At 26.4% G+C, this 17,220-nt stretch overlaps 2 long non-coding RNA genes across 2 annotated transcripts; both read left to right on the top strand.

Annotated features, from left to right (window-relative positions):
* Positions 1-3,730: 3,730 nt before the first annotated feature.
* On the top strand, positions 3,731-6,469 carry LOC107444252 (uncharacterized). Its single transcript, XR_001584111.4, has 2 exons — positions 3,731-3,866; positions 6,116-6,469. It is a non-coding gene; the product is annotated as an uncharacterized LOC107444252 (long non-coding RNA).
* A 2,074-nt stretch (positions 6,470-8,543) lies between these two features.
* On the top strand, positions 8,544-14,134 carry LOC110282161 (uncharacterized). The gene is made up of 2 exons (XR_002376585.4): positions 8,544-8,683; positions 13,768-14,134. It is a non-coding gene; the product is annotated as an uncharacterized LOC110282161 (long non-coding RNA).
* Positions 14,135-17,220: the final 3,086 nt, after the last annotated feature.

Below are 17,220 nucleotides of genomic sequence, written 5' to 3' on the forward strand. Positions count from 1 at the left end.
TGAATGTAAATAGGCATTTTAAAAATATTGAAGTATGTTACATTTAAAAACAAATAATTTAAAAATAATATACACTACCGGTCAAAAGTTTGCGAAAATTTTGAAATCTACGAAAAAATGGTCTAAATTTAAATGTTCATAGAACTGCGAAAAATCATTCAAACTGCATGAAAATTTGATATGTTCTAAGGTGAACCCTCTACATTTAGTTACATATAATCAAATTGCAATACTTTATTTTTTGCGAACTGAATCCAGCTTTTCATCATGGGTTGTTTCTATGGTGAAAAAAGTTGTTAAGTTTGAACACCTGCCAAACTTGCAAAAAATTTTTTTTATACTTTCTGTTAATAGAAAATAGTTATTTCAACCGTTCTATGTAAGCCCTAAAAATTTCAGATCGATTTGATTTTTTTTTGACGAAGTTATAGATTTTTGAAAAGCATGTGTACTTTTCTCGATTTTTGAGCATTCCACATATGAGGTCTTTTGGTCTATACATCTTCTACCAAAGAACCTTTTAATTTTAATGTTTTCTATATTTTCAACTAATTAATATTGATTATAAAACAAATATTTTTATTCATTATTGTAATTACAAAGAATTTATTATGAATATAATTAAAACAATATCTCATAAATGTCACATTTCATCGAAAATTTGTTTGTTCTTGCAAACGATGCTCTGATATTTCGAATCGAAATCAGTTATGGGACATTTTACAACAGGAATGGAACTCTATATCACTTGAAGTGATTAATGGTTTGTTAGATCGAATGCCAAGCATATGTAAGGCTATAATAAAAGCAAAAGGTGGGTGGTTCGAGGAATATAAGATTTAAATGTTAATTTATTTAATTACAAAATACGAATAAGAATATGTTAAATATTTGACCTGTTGTAAATAAAATAGTTTAGTAAAAATGCAAATTTTTTATACTATTGATATTATTTTTTTAGAATTATTTATGTAATTATTGTTATAACTTTTTATTTTAATTTAATGCAAAGTAAAAATATCACAACAAAACTAATACATATAAGCAATAAATATAAACAATAATAGTTACAATAATGAATAAGAGTATTTGTTTTATAATAAATATTAATTATTTGAAAATTTAGAAAACATTAAAATTAAAAAGTTCTTTGGTAGAAGAGATATGAACCAAAAGTCTGCATATGTGGAATGCTCAAAAATCGAGAAAAGTACACATGTTTTTCAAAATTCTATAACTTCGTCAAAACAAATCGAAACAATTTGAAATTTTGAGGGCTTACACAAAACGGTTCAAATAACTATTTTCCATTAACAGAAAATACAAAAATTTTTTTTTTGCAAATTTGGCAAGTGTTCGAACTTAGCAAGTTTTTTCACCATAGAAACAACCCATGATGAAAAGCTGGATTCAGATCGCAAAAAACAAAGTATTGCAATTTGATCATATGTAACTAAATGTAGAGGATTCACTTTAGAACATATCAAATTTTCATGCAATTTGACTGATTTTTCGCAGTTCTATGAACATTTGAATTTAGACCATTTTTTCGTAGATTTCAAAATTTTCGCCAACTTTTGACCGGTAGTGTAATTAAAAATAAAAAAGCAAGATACGGAAATTATGTGTTGCATATTGTAATATTCATTGTTTAAAAAATCACTTCATTCTGCTAGATATTTAGGTTACATGGTTTTCTTTGGATAAAGATGATTTTAAAATAGCAACCTCATGTTTCGATACATTCTGAAACTTACGTTCGCAAATTCACCATAAAATGTCGCACAGCATGTTCTTCAATTAAGATAAGCTACATTTACCACCAAATACCACTACTATGAATTTTTTTTTTTTTTTTTTTTTTTTTTTTTTTTTTTTTACTTTCTTAGATATGTCTGATACGATACTCTCTTTTTAAACTGAGTTCGTAAGGTCCTTAAGATACTGAAATGGGGACATAAATTCTTAAAAGGTGAAATATTCAATTTCATTAACTCAAAATATATGGTCTCAAAATTTTAAAGTTAAAAATAACTTTCATAATTACAATATTGATGATACGGTTCTCTTGCGTTTTTAAAGACCACATGAATCCTGTTAAAATATTAAAGTGCATATATTTACTTTAACGAGCGTAAAATCCTTATCAAAATAACGATTATTAATGAAGGAAACGTAAAATAAACTTTCTATTCGATTTGGGGAACCCCTCTGATGTGGGGGCCCGGGGCACCTGCCCCGTATGCTCCTTCCTTAGTTAGGCTCTGAAGGTAACTTGTCTAGTTTCAATCAATTTGCTTAATTTTACTGGTATATTTATTATTAAATGTTATTTCCATAACGCGTAGGATGTTGTTGACTAAATAAATGACTAACTATACTTCGTTGCAAATTAAGAAAAAAACTATTATCCTTATGGAGAGAGCCTGTTTGCATATATATATGCACGCCAAATGGATGACAAGCTTCCAGCGTCAACATCGCCAACTTTCATCTCAAAGAAACTGAAGAAAGAACAATAAATATTGTTTTTCGCAGATGATTTTCTCTGACGGAGGAAGAAAAAAAAGAAAAATTCTTTATCTCGCATTTGATTTGTTATCAGCATAAAACACGTGAATTCCAATGCTCTTAAAATTTCATATAGTTTTTGTTTTTTTTTTCGACAACAAATGTTTTGCTAATTTATCGAAACACGTTGCCAAGTCTAGGATTCCAGTAAGATAACAGAACTATAAACTTTTTTTTAAATAATTTTATATATATCTTTAAAAATAGCATGATATGAATTTTTTTTTACGTGTTTAACTTCTAAAAGCTTTTGTATTTGTATAATCTGAAAACGATCTAAAACGGAACTATATGCAATTCCAGATGATTACTTAAAATTCTATACCGCAATGGCCTTTTCTTAACTTGCAACGAAGTACAGTACTTTTGTAAAGGTATAAATTTCTTATTTAGTTAATGAAATCAATACGAACCAATGTCGAAATTACCACACTGTAAATAATTTTGAATCAAATTGCGGTATAAAATACCGGAACTTAGGGTGCATGATCCGTAAAATCAATTTCGCCATCGTGAAATTTATCGTGACATATATACATACCAGAGTTTTTACAGTAATATTTATTTTATTAAATTAGAGTGATTCAGTGATTTGTGGTCATTACTACTTTGAAAATTAAGGTACATCAAATTTTTTGTTCCGTAACATGTTGCGGTAAAAATTGGATTTTACGATAAAAAGTACAAGTACCCTGAGTGCCGGTACTTTTTACCGGAAATTTTTGCGGAGCATAACCTAATATCATTTAAGTTAGACGTTTAGTATCGGGGAAAGGGACCTATGTTCTCAAGGAACCCTAATGAATTTTTTTCCGCTTATTTTCCGTCATGTTTAGTCCACGACGCCTTCTGTTTTCGTTACCATGAGTACGTAATATCCGTAATATCATTTGAGTTAGACACAAATCAGCCCATTATGCTACTTATCCCATCAGTTTTTTTCTTTATTTCTCACAAATGTAAGTAAATTAATATTTTGGAAAGAAAAATAGTCATTAAGGAAAAGAGCACAAACACTTAAAATTAGTTCTTCATCGCTTTTTGACTTTAAATTGATTTATTGCTTAGCTCTCAAAACTATTTTGCCACAGCTTTAACACTTTTTTTTTAAAAGTAGAGCAGACATTGATTCATTTATGCATGTGGAAGTTACGCAAGTTTAAAAATGTTTTAAGTTTCGGTTTACTTTCCATTTCAACACAAACTGTGTGCTCGGATATTATGTTCATGATTTACATTTACACGAATCGACAAAATTCTTTACTAACTAATAACAGTGCATAACGACAACATAAGTAAGTTTTCTATTTTATGACATTTAACCAGTAGCGTAACCAATAAAAAAAGTTTCTGTATGTAGAATTCTATCCCAGTTTTTTTTTTCACTTAAATATTTTTTATAATTTATTATTATTATTTTATGAGAAGTAATACGTCGTCTACTTGTTATCGTTTGCTGATTCTCGGAGCTGCAAGTGTAATTTTTTGCAGATCGCTTTCCCTGGTTGTATCATAAAAATTTATTTTACCATTTGTATAAACTTTTGAAAATATAATTGAGTAATGAATGAAAAATGAAAATATTGTTTACAGCCTGTACATTATATTTTATTTTATCTTTAATAATAATGAATTATTAATATTATGATATTTATTATATACTTGTTATAAATGAATTTTAAATAATAATGTTTTATATAAAAAACTAGGATTTAAAATAGGGATTCATTCGTTTATTAACCATTTTGCTCCACACCCATTTCATTTCAGATCACTATAGTTCAGATCTTTCCTCCTTGGACTTGTTTAGTACTCTAAATCTAAATTTTGTAATCTTTACGATTTTATGTTAATATCTTTTAAATTTTAAATTAATATCTTATACATTTTATGTTAATATCTTCTAAATTTTATATTAATATCCTTTTAATTTTATATTAATATCTTTTACACTTTATAATAATATCTTTTAAATTTTATATTAACATCTTTTAGATTTTATTTTAGTATCTTTTAAATTTTATTTTAATATCTTTTAAATTTTATATTAATATCTTTTAAATTTTATATTAATATCTTTTACACTTTATACTAATATCTTTTAAATTTTATATTAACATCTTTTAGATTTTATTTTAGTATCTTTTAAATTTTATTTTAATATCTTTTAAATTTCCTATTAATATCTTTTAAATTTTATATTAATATCTTATACATTTTATGTCAATATCTTCTGAATTTTTTATTAATATCCTTTTAATTTTATATTAATATCTTTTACACTTTATACTAATATCTTTTAAATTTTATAATAACATCTTTTAGATTTTATTTTAATATCTTTTAAATTTTATTTTAATATATTTTAAATTTTATTTTAATATCTTTTAAATTTTATATTAATATCTTTCAAATTTTATTTTAATTATATTAAGGGTTACGACTCTAGCTCACTATCGCTCATCAACCCTTGTAATTGCTTACACAGTTTTTTTTTCAAGTAGAATTGAACGTGTATTGCAGTGTTTCCCATAGTCATGACTTCTGTGTACCCTTTCTAAATTTTTCGGAACGCTGTGTACCACTAATAAAAAATGAATAGATTTTTTACCTGTAAAAAAAATTGCACAAAGGTTAATTCACAACTAGTTGTTGACACCACTTATTATTACTTGTTAACTCTGCAAAAAATAGCCAATAGAAAAATACGTAATCGTAAATTTTCATGGCTAGCTTTGTTTTTAAACAAAAATTTTTGAAATTTTCGTTTGTTGCAACATATTTCGCATAAGAACGCTTACCCCCCGCTAAACTGTTCCCGTACCCCTGGGGGTACGCGTACCACATTTTGGGAAACACTGGTGTAACATATTACCGATTAAGCGTTAAAAAATCATGATATTCGATGGTTCTGATGCAATTTTGAATCTGATTACTCCGAACCTAATTAGAAATTAAAACAAAGTAAGACGCATCCTTCATTTTCAGCCGCGAGAACGTCTGCTGTAAAAAATTATATTTCTGCTGCGAATAGTAGCTGCTAAATTATGCAGAGCGGGTTAAAAAAAAAAAAAAAAAAAAAAAAAAACGTTTTGACATGAAATAACTCAAAAGCGAATGCTATTTTATTTAAATTATTTTAAAAACTGAGCTTTCCGATCGCTGTAGCTCGCTAACCCTCGAAACAACTTGTTTACATTTTTCCAGATCATTTCACTATGCCAGCGAACTTCGCTCGCTCATTTCACCTGCCCTAATACTGAAATAACAACTCAAAATAAAATTAATAATTTTAAGAAATTAAAAATAAAATTATAATTCAAAAAATATAAATTCACTTAAAAAAAATACCTATTTCCATTTGTTTATTCTTTTGTACGTTTAAAGTATTAAATGCAAGCTGAAATTTTTTTTTATTAAAAATAACGTAAGTTCAGAATTGCAAAATAGAATTTCAAATCAAAAAGCAAAAAATAGTAACTCAAATCAAAAAATTCTAAAAATAAATATACTCTTTTAATATTTATTTCCATTAACATTTCAGATTTCTTCCGGAATGATTTTCCCAGAAGAGGAATATATAATGTTAGAAGATTTCGAACGTTTGATGAAAAGGCCGAATAAATTGCAACTTTTTCTAAAAAATTTGTTGATTTTTATAGCATCAATTATCTTAGAAACGGTAATACACTTCCGATTGATTGGAGAGAAAGAGTTCAACATGCATTTGCTTTTCTTGTTCATCTCCACTATCCTAGATGTTTTTCCTTTTATTCCATTTCTTGAACCAGATCCTTATATAAGAGTGTTGAGTTTAGTTTTCAATGTTATGGAATTTACTCGGTGTATAATTTGTAGCAAGAATTTGTGTAAGAATTAAAAATGACATACAATCAAAGATTTCTTTTGTGTTTCTTTTTTTTTTTCGAATTATAAGTTTATTTGAAACGAAAATTGTTCTCTAATCTTAATATCTATGAATGGCTTTTAATCACAATAATGATAACCTACACTTTCAAATTGTTCAGTGTTTTTGATGGAAATGTTTTTTGGATGCTTTTGATGCAAAAATACTATTTCCACGTCGGCAATAAGTTGTTATAAAAAAGAAGTTCCGGTAACTTGCAAAAAAACCTATCTGGAAACAATATTAAGGTCTAGTTGGAAGTAAAAATGTCATTTCTGGGAAAATGTAGCTAATCATTAGACTGATGGTAGCCTACGTCTAGCTAGGCTACCATCATAGCCTATACATAGACTGCCATCAAGATAATGATCACTACCACCTTTTATAGGTAGACCACATATTGTGTAAAATCGTAGAAAATAAATTATTCATAATGATAAATACACTTCATTTTTTTTCATTATTTTAAACATCTAAGTATTGAGAACAAGATCGAACAAAATTACATAGAAGTTGGATAGGTCTTTAACTTTTAGTCAGTAAATAGGTCTTTAACTTTAGTAAATTTTTTTTCTTGTTATTAGAAAAGAAAAAAATTTCTCTAAGCTCAAATATATCAAAATGTCAGCAATTTCTGTCTTTTTTAACTTGAAGTTAATTATAATTTATATTTTTTCAATTAATTCATATATTGTCCTTTAAAAATTTAAAAAAAAAGCGCTTTTCTAATTTTGTAAGTTTTTTTAATGTTTTCAATAGTTGAAACAAGCACTTAATCAATCAAAAAATACTTTAATTTGTTCTTTACAGCTTAAGTTGCAATAATTTAAAACAGTTTAATAAACAGGATATTTAAAAAAAAAGATTTTTGCTTAGATATAAAATTATCCATTCTTAAAATGTTTGAAAATAAATTGACGTTAAAATGTAGGCTGTGTGAATTAATTGTAATTTGTTGGAAGTCTTTGTTGGAAGCAAAAAAAAAAAAAAAAAAAAAAAGGAAAAAAAAGAATTTCAATGTTTCTTTCTTTTTTTGTTATTTTTAGTATTTTCACTGATTACATTTTTAGTGACCAAAACAAACACCCTTTTGATGTTTTTTGATGTTCGTTGAAAAATATAGTTCTTAACAATATGTGAAAAAAATCAGATCGGGGAGCTTTGTTAATTTAATATAAAAACAGCCAGAAATATTTTGATTAAAAACTACTTTATTTTTTAGTGATCGAAAATCAAAAACATCTTAAATTTTTCAGGGTGAAAAATCTGATATTTAACATTCTGTGAAAAAAAATTTGGTGGTAAAAGGTGTAATTTCCCTACAAAAAATTGTTTCAATAAATTTTTTAAATACTTATATATGCGTTTGCAGCACTCATACATAACTGACGCTTTTTTCTTTCAAATGACTTGAAAATTAAAAAAATAGACTCATAAATAAAAAAAATTATAGACATTAAATACAACATATGAGCCATCATCTCTAGTTACGTCATTATGTTAAACTGAGACAGATGTTAAAACGAATAAAATTTTAATTTAACCTCATTGTAAGTTAGTCATCATCGTAGTTTTGGTCCAAAAACATGTAAAAATTATTTTAGTATTTTTCTTTATGTACTTTTTCACAAAAATCTTACAGAAATCTGTAACATGGTGGTAACGATATATATTTTATTTTGATCCATTTCAAATGGATTGAGCAGTAAGTGTATTCGGGTGATTTTTATTGATATGGGGAAAAATTTTCCATAAATGATGCCAGAGCATTCCTTAAAATTATGCCATTTGGTTGTGTTTTATTAATGTAAATCCCGCTGCAAGTAGGATGTTTTTGATTACATGAATGAAAAACCTAATCATTTCTAGTGGTCAGAATTTCTCATTTAATTTATCAAGATCAATAAAATGTCGTAAATCCGACCATAATTTTTCAGTTCAATGATTTATAAAAAATAATGTAAAGCTAAGCTATGAAAATTACATTACATTCGACCGCTGCTTTAAATATTTCTTTTCCACAAAAAACTCCAGGCGTTGATTTATTTATTCAGGCGGAAGTTATGCTTAGTTAAAAGTTTCAGTTTAGTTTTCATTCATTACGCAACACAAACTGAAAGCTTTGATAACATTGTCGACGCTGGTGATTGGCATGAATTCTTCAACCATTTAAGAAACGCTTACTGCCGTGCAACGGAAATATAAGTAGGTTTATTATATTTATAATTTATTGATATTTAACCATTAACCTATGAAATATATATGTATAAAAATGTATCTATATAATAATGATCACCTTATTCTATTGCTTAGAAATAATGAGAATTTATATTATTATTTTTTTCATGTTTGCATCTTATAATTTTGTTTTGAATAAGTTCTTGTATTGTGATGCTTTAGTATTAAGTTCGGCACTAAGGAAAGGATTAACATTTATTGTAAAGCATTTTTTAGTTAGGACATTTATTTATTAATAAGTGTAAGGAAATTTATTTTCATGCATATCTTAATGAAATTGATGGTAAATAAAGGAAATATGTAAAAATATATAGTTATAAAATTTTCGATTCGCATTTCTAAAAAATATAAGAAAACAAAAGCATTTGATTATCTTATAGTTCATGCGTGATAATTTTATTGATTATTAGGAAAAAACAAAGTCTACATACATGGAAGTAATCTTTTAAGTATTTAATGCTTAGACTTTTTAACACTATTTTTACTAAAAATGTAAAGAGACGCCAACTTATAATTTAAATATTTTCTGATTTTAATGCTATCTCTTCTGCTAATTTGATTACTTTATTGGTCCATAAATGTTAAAGCAATTCAGGGATGTAATTTTTTTCAAGCGCGTCTTGAAATAATATATATATATATATATATATATATATATATATATATATATATATATATATATATATATATATATATATATATATATATATTATACATTAGTGATAAGAAAAGTTCTCACTAACTAAGGGTGCGTTTCGACTCCTACCATTTAACCGTAATTTTAGGGATTCCGTTTATTATAACCGTTTTATTATATATATGGTAAAATATTTTTCTGCATTTCTCATTTTAATTTAGTGCAATTAAATATTCAAATAGATTTTTGGGTATGCTGTTATTATTATAAAAAAAGGTTATCCCTGTTAGGAAGCTCTTTCATACGCTCCCAAATAAAAAATTTTGTTATTTTTAGGAGCTTTTCTAACTTTAATTTTTGCACACTGTGTTTAATTTTGAAATAAATGATCTTTAAACTATCACTGAATGGTGAGGTTGATACGTGGGAAAAAAACGTTCTTACCCTCTGAGGAATTGATGCAATTTGAGATATTCTAAAGAATATTGTGTACCATTCATTCTTCAGGTGATTAATATAAATCACCTGGTAAAATAATGTAAATAAAATTACTCTATACCTCGAGTGTAACTGTTAATGGCAAATTTCGCTTCACCTCTATTGGTATTTTAAAGTTTACATGAAAAATGAATTCAATTAAGGCTAGACAAAACCGTGAAATGACAAATGCTGAAGAAATATTTTCAGGAAATCAAAATGTAAGCAAATTATTCCAGAATTACTTCCTAACTGCGTAATCGGGAGTAATCCAGCCATAATATAATAGAATTTTTATATTTTGAAAAACAAATTTAGCATTTGAAACTTTATGGTTCATTCTAGGTTGAACAAACTAAACCCATTTTTTGTGTAAACTTTAAATTACTTATGTAGGTAAGGAATTTGCCTTTCAGGGTTTCTCCTGCGATATAGCGTCCTCTTGAGTTATATTCTGTATTGTTTATTTACTTAAAAATTAAACATATTGCAAGTAAAATTTATTTGGCAATTACCTAAAATTTTGTGTTTTAGGGTGAGAAGGAATATTCGCTAGGAATGGAAACTGATTGTTTTTAATTTCTAGAATTCATATGAGTTCCATTTTAGCATTTTTTTAAATTTATAAATTCATAAAATTTTTATTTGGCCTTAATCTAACATCTATAGTTTTAAGAAAGTTGGGAATTATTATTATTTTCTCTTTTTTACTATTTCAACATTTAATTGAATAAAAATTTAAAATATATGTATATATTTATGTGTGTAATTTTATTTGTGAGTTTAATTTAATTGAATTAAGTAAATTTTCTGAAACTTGTGATTTAAGATGAAAGGGATAGTGCCATCCTCTGGAAATTTGAAATATTTTTTCTCATTGCTAAAATCCATAAAGTTGTACTTAATAATTACTTAATAGCGAAAACAAGTTACTAAAATTTCATTTATATCCAGGGCTGATTGTGCTCCGGAAAAAATCCGGATTTCCGGATTTTTTGCTAACCGTGATCCGGAAGTTTCAGGAGATCGAGGGTTCAGATGGTTCAAAAAATCATTGATCACAAAAGTTTCTGGAAATCTAATTTTCAAAGGTGGAACTTAAAAACACAGTTTATTTTATTTGTAAGGGAGAGTCAGATACTTTATAAGCGTGTATTCAAGATTAATATTAATTTTTTATCTGTAAATAGTTATTATAATCATAAACTCAAGAAAAAAAAGATATATTTGTAAATTTTAATTACTTCTCCAGGTCGACATAGGTATTTTGTAAATGGTATAGGTTTGTGTAAAATTTTAAATATATTTTAAGTAAACCAAGAAATATTGAGAAAAAGGAAAAAACCCTGTTTAAATTTTTTTTTAATTTTTCGATTTAAACTTTTTTTTTTACTCAAGAAATTTTCCGGAATTTTGACTTGGGTTCACAATCACCCCTGTATATCCCAAAACAGTTGAATTTTATGGGGGGGAGGGGTAAAAAGAGTAATGTCCCTGAAAACAGGAAACTTTTTTTTTGTTTTCTACTGCAGACCCCATCTGAGTATTTTCTAAAAGTTTCGTAACTTTATTAATTTTTTCTATTATTTTTCCTAATTTAACTGTACTGTTTATGCTTGTTATCTTTTTCTTTGACAGCTTATTTTTCCTAACTATTTTTTCTATTTCTTTTTTTTTCCATTACAATTATTTGCAGTCACTTATAAATCACCATTTTTATCTCAATAAAATTCCTATATTTTTTAAATAAAAATAAAACAATCTTATCATGAAAGCCTCAAGTTGTGTTGAAATTAATCAATTCTTTAAAACTTGGCGTTTATCCAACAATGCGCAAAATTATCAACTTTTAAAGTTTCGGCTTTCATTTGAGAAAAATATAGGGTGAAAATTTGAATGTTAGGAACATTACTAATGTTCAAGATAAGATAATACAGGATAAGATAATACAGGATAAGATAATAGATAATTACAACTACAGGAGTAAGCCTAGATTTATGTAGGTAAGTATTTTTTATTTTTTCGTATTTGATTATTTATCTCTTAAGTGAGTATATATTTCTTTTGCATCATATTAATTTCTACTGAAGTTTTCCTTAAAATATATTCTTTAGTATACAAATCCAATATTTTTATTCTGGTTCTTTATAATACATGCGTTAATCTTAATCAATATCATACAATTTCCCTAGTTGAAATAATATTTTTTTCAAAAAATAAGTATTATTTTAATCAAAAGAACATTTAGCATTCAAAACATTAAATTGCTTAGGACAAACTCTTTCTTTATGTATATGTTACCAGCAAAGTATGAAACGCCGGCATTGTATAGAATGCCGGATGTTTTTAGGCAAAGTATGAAATGTAAGAAGTATTACATACTTTCCCTAGGCACATTGTATATAATGCCGGATGCTATTTAGGCAAAGTATGAAATAAACGTCCTGATGAGGTTATTATGTAAATGATGTGCATGTTACTGTGAATTACCGAAATCGGTGGTTGTTGACTTTCGCTGGTGAATGTTGACAATCACATAGTCGTTTTGGTGAATGTCCGAAATATTTATTACATCTGATTTGATATTAATTTATTCGTGGATATAATTACATTTTTCGATATTTTAATACTTAATGACGATAGATTGGAAGAAACATCAGTGTTTGGAGTATCGGGCAAATGTATATCAGGCAATGGCACTTGACCTTAAGAAAATCACAATTAGTGTAGGGTATACCGGGCAAATGTATACCGGGCAGTGGCACTGAACCTTAAAAAAACATCAGTGTAGGATATATCGGGCAATGGCACTTGACCTTAAAAAAACATCAGTGTAGGATATACCGGGCAAATGTATACCGGGCAATGCCACTTAACTAGACCTAGTATGACTAGACCTTTGGTAAATGTCCGAAATATGTACTAGGTCTAGTGACACTGCCCGGTATACCCTACCCTAGACTAATATTTTTTTAAGGTCAATTACCATTGCCGGGTATATATTTGCCCGATACTCCAAACACTGATGTTTCTTCTAATCTATCGTCAGTGAGTATTGAAATATCGAATAAATGTAATTATATCCACGAATGAATTAATATAAAATCGGATGACGTTTTGAATTTGTCATTTTTGAATGACAATTTGACGAATCGGAGATGTGTTTTATACTTTGCCGGTTCCTCATTTGGCATTCTATAGAATGCCTAGGCAATGTGTGAAATATAAATAATTTCATACTTTGCCGGCTAATTTTAGGCATTCTGTACAATGCCGGATTTCATACTTTGCTGGCAACATATATACATGGATGTAAAAATTTTCTTATCAAAATATTAATTTTAAAAAAAAAGTACTTATAGAACTCTAACAGAACAAGAAAGTAAGACATAATTGAAAATATATATAAACTAAGTGAGAATAAGAATTTCACGTTTAAGGAAATAAAATTCAAAATGAGAATTTCAAGTTCAATGATTTAAGGATAATATATCCAAATAAGAATTTTTAAGTTTAAGGAATTAATAATATATCAAAATAAGAATTTTGAATTTAATGAACTAAGAATAATATATCTTATATCGAAATAAACATTTCAAGTTTAATGTTTAAAGAATAATATATCAAAATAAGAATTTCAAGTTCATTATTTTAAGAATAATATATTAAAATGAAAATTTCAAGTTGTATGAATTAAGAATAATAAGTCAAAATAAGAATTTGAAAACAATTTTAGTGGTTGAAATATTTCTGTAATTTCAGCTCATCATTCTGAAAGTTTTCAATTGACTCTTTCACCATTAACTGTTCGTTACATTTTCCTCTTTATATAAAATTAGTATTTCATAAATCACTGTTATTATGAGCTAAAAGCCATGCTATTTAATTAATAATTTATCTGCTACAGTTTTGAGATTTATTTTTATTGATATTTCAGATTACTTCTCGTCTATGAACTTTTTTTCTTAGATGAAATGTGTTGGACTGAATGTCTCAAAGAAATGATCGACAATTGGCGTAAAAGTATACTTTTCACAAAAAATTTACTAATTTTTGTTGTATCAGTCGTTATAGCTAATGCCAATAACTATGAAACGATTCCACTGGAAGATTTTCTCTGTCACGTGGGTTGCTTGTTTGCGACCGTTTCACTTGATATTTTTCCTCTTCTTCCTTTTCAAGAACATAAGTCTCGTTCTAAAAAAATTAGCTCAGTGATTAATAGTTTTGAAATTGTGTACAGTGTAATTTGCTGTATATATCGTTCACACTGAAACTGAACAATAAATGTAAGATTTTATTTCCGTTTTTCTCTTTTTTGGTGAAATATTGGTGTTCATTTATAAACATATATCAGATCGAAACATATAAAGCTAGAAATTTAATTTAAAAGTAATGAAATTGTCAAGAGTATTCAAAATATTATTTGTTTTTATCAATATTCATGAGTACTATTTTAAACATATGTTATCTATTTTGTTATACTAATGCATTGTATTTCAAATTATGATGATTGTGTAAAAAAAGCTGTGGCTATTTATTAATTTTCATAATTATGTTAGGAACATATAAATGAGGTTGTTTATTAAGTACAGATTATGTAGTTTAAGGACAGATTATGGTCAAATATACATAAGTACTACTTATGCATTTTATTTCCGTAATCCACTCGAATGTGCATTTTTAGAATTATTAACAAACATGGAATAAAAAATTTATGCATATTGACGATACAAATTCATATTTAAGCTTAAATGAATAAATAAAAAAGTAATTCTTCCCAAATATGACGACTCATTTTTGTTATAAATGGTGTAAAAAAGCATCACAGCCTTTCAGGTTAAACAAGGAAACAAAGGAGTCATAAAGCGATGATAGAAAAAAAACCTTCAAATTTAGCCCTACCAGCAATTAAACAAGCTCTGATAATGTTATATACTTTACTTTTCCTCAGTATATGAGCAATTTTACAAGTAAACGCCAATTAGGCGGCCAAAAAATAAATTAAAAATTTTTGGGGGGCACATTAATTCTACATGAATTTTCTTCTTTTTTACACCCTAAAATAGCAGGAAAAAATCGTGAACATGATATTTTTTCTTTGTGACATATTTTAAATGTGATATACTCTTTCTGACATACTCAGATAAATCTGAACCATTTATTCAGATAAAACGATTTTTACATAAATATAATATTATTATACTCTCTAAAATGTATTTATAGAGATTTCATACTATAATATTATATTTTAGCATAAAAATTGGCGTTTATTTGTAGAATTACTCATATCGACACTTTGAAACTAAACCGTGGTAACTCAAAAAAGCAAGTTTTTCAGGAGAGCAATTTCTAACTTTCCGCGCTAATGCTAATCGCGCCAATGCGTTTACGATTTATCTGCTCTCTAAATTAATTTTATGGAACTATGAAGATAACACTTTGTTTCTCTAAAAGGGTGATTTTTTTTTACACAAAATGACCTAAATATCTCATTTTTCGATTTACTATGGTTAGTTTCAAAACGACGATATGAGCAATTCTGCAAATAAACGCAAATTAGGCGGCCAAGCAAAAATTAAATGTTTTTTTTTGGGGGGGGGGGCATGCTATTTCTGCATGAATTTTCTTTTTTTTTACACCCTAAAAAAGCAGGAAAAAATATTAAACATGAAATTTTTTCTTTGTGACATACTTTAAATGACAAAATACCAATTTTAAATTTTTCCCGATTTTTTCAAATTAGGAACTTTGATTAAATTTTTTTATTTTTGTTTTTTATACTAAAATATAATCTTATAGTACGAAATCTCTATAAATACATGTTAGAGAGACATTATAATAATATTATATTTATGTAAAAATCGTTTTATCTGAATAAATGGCTCAGATTTATCTGAGTATGTCAGAAAGAGTATGTCACATTTAAAGTATGTCACAAAGAAAAATTTCCATGTTCACGATTTTTTCTTGCCTGTTTAGGGTGTAAAAAAGAAAAAAATTCATGTAGAAATAGTGTGCCCCCCAAAAAAAGTTTAATTTTTTTTGGCCGCCTAATTGGCGTTTATTTGTAGAATTGCTCATATAATCGTTTGATTTTAATAGCGTTATTTTTTCATCATTACTTAAATATTAAGTTGAGATCTCATCACCTTTTCATTTTTGACGAGTGTAAAACAAATGACGAATGAATGATTATAAAAATGTATATAAAGGGCAGTGATTAAGGAACATCCTATGTAATAATCTTATCACATTAAGGAGAAAGAGGAGGATATTTCTGTTGCGAATAAAATTGTTGGATATCGGCAAGGAGGAAGGGGTGGTGGTTTTTTTCCTTTTCTTCTTTTTTTTTTTTTTTTTTTTTTTTTTCCTTTAAGCCGATATTAGTTTTCTCCCCGGTAATTTATAATTTTTCTTCTTCATTCTAAGACACGTTGAATTTAAGCGAAAATTTTTGCTAATGAAGACGAGTATTAATGTTATTAAAAATAGTGTATTTTAAATTTAATTCATACCAATAATTCTAACATTGAAATTTATTTGTAATCTATAATTTTAAATACGAAATTAAAGATGTTTTGATGAAAAAAAATAGAGAAAAGTTGTGTAAAACCAGGTTTATAATTTTTGAAGGCCTATTGGTGCGACTGTTCAACTTAGGAACTGTAAGATGTTATCAAAATATTCATTATTTAGTTGTGTATACAATAAATACATCATTCCTGAAAATTCATTGATGTGCTAAATTTTTTAAATTATTAATTTTATAAACTTCTTTTATAAATGACGATTTATAAATTGATGAACAAATAATGATTATTTTATAAATAATGACGAAAAAAATTTAAATTTTAATAAAAAAAAAATTATTTTATTTACTTATCTATTTATTTATTTAAGATTACATTGCATCTCACGTAATAAGTTTTTTTTCTCTTTTTTAATTTTTTAAGAATTACCTTGCAATTTTTCTATTAGTATTTAAATACATTAGTGTTATTTTATTCAATAGCATATAGTTTACTTAACATTATGTTATGAATTGCCCAATTGTGATAGCATAGAAAGAGTTTTATTTTCTTTATAAATTTTTTTCCTAGTCACGTATATTTTATGTAACGTCCCAAATATTAAGATTTTTTTTTTAAAATTTCAAGAACTTTATTTTAATTTCTTTATGAGTATACCAAGTAGTTTTATTTATTCATTAGCATACAATTTACTTAAAATATGTAATGAATTGCCTTAATATGATAATATAAAAAATTTTATATTTTGCCTATCATTTTTTTCTAATCAATGTATTTCACATACGCCACACATAATATTTTTTTAAACATTTCTAGAACTTAGTTTTAACTTCTTTATGAGTATACAAAGTCTTATT

The sequence above is a fragment of the Parasteatoda tepidariorum genome, chromosome 9, assembly GCF_982258835.1.
Source record: "Parasteatoda tepidariorum strain Cologne lab strain chromosome 9, Ptep-v5.0, whole genome shotgun sequence".
Classification (NCBI taxonomy): Eukaryota; Metazoa; Arthropoda; class Arachnida; order Araneae; family Theridiidae; genus Parasteatoda; species Parasteatoda tepidariorum.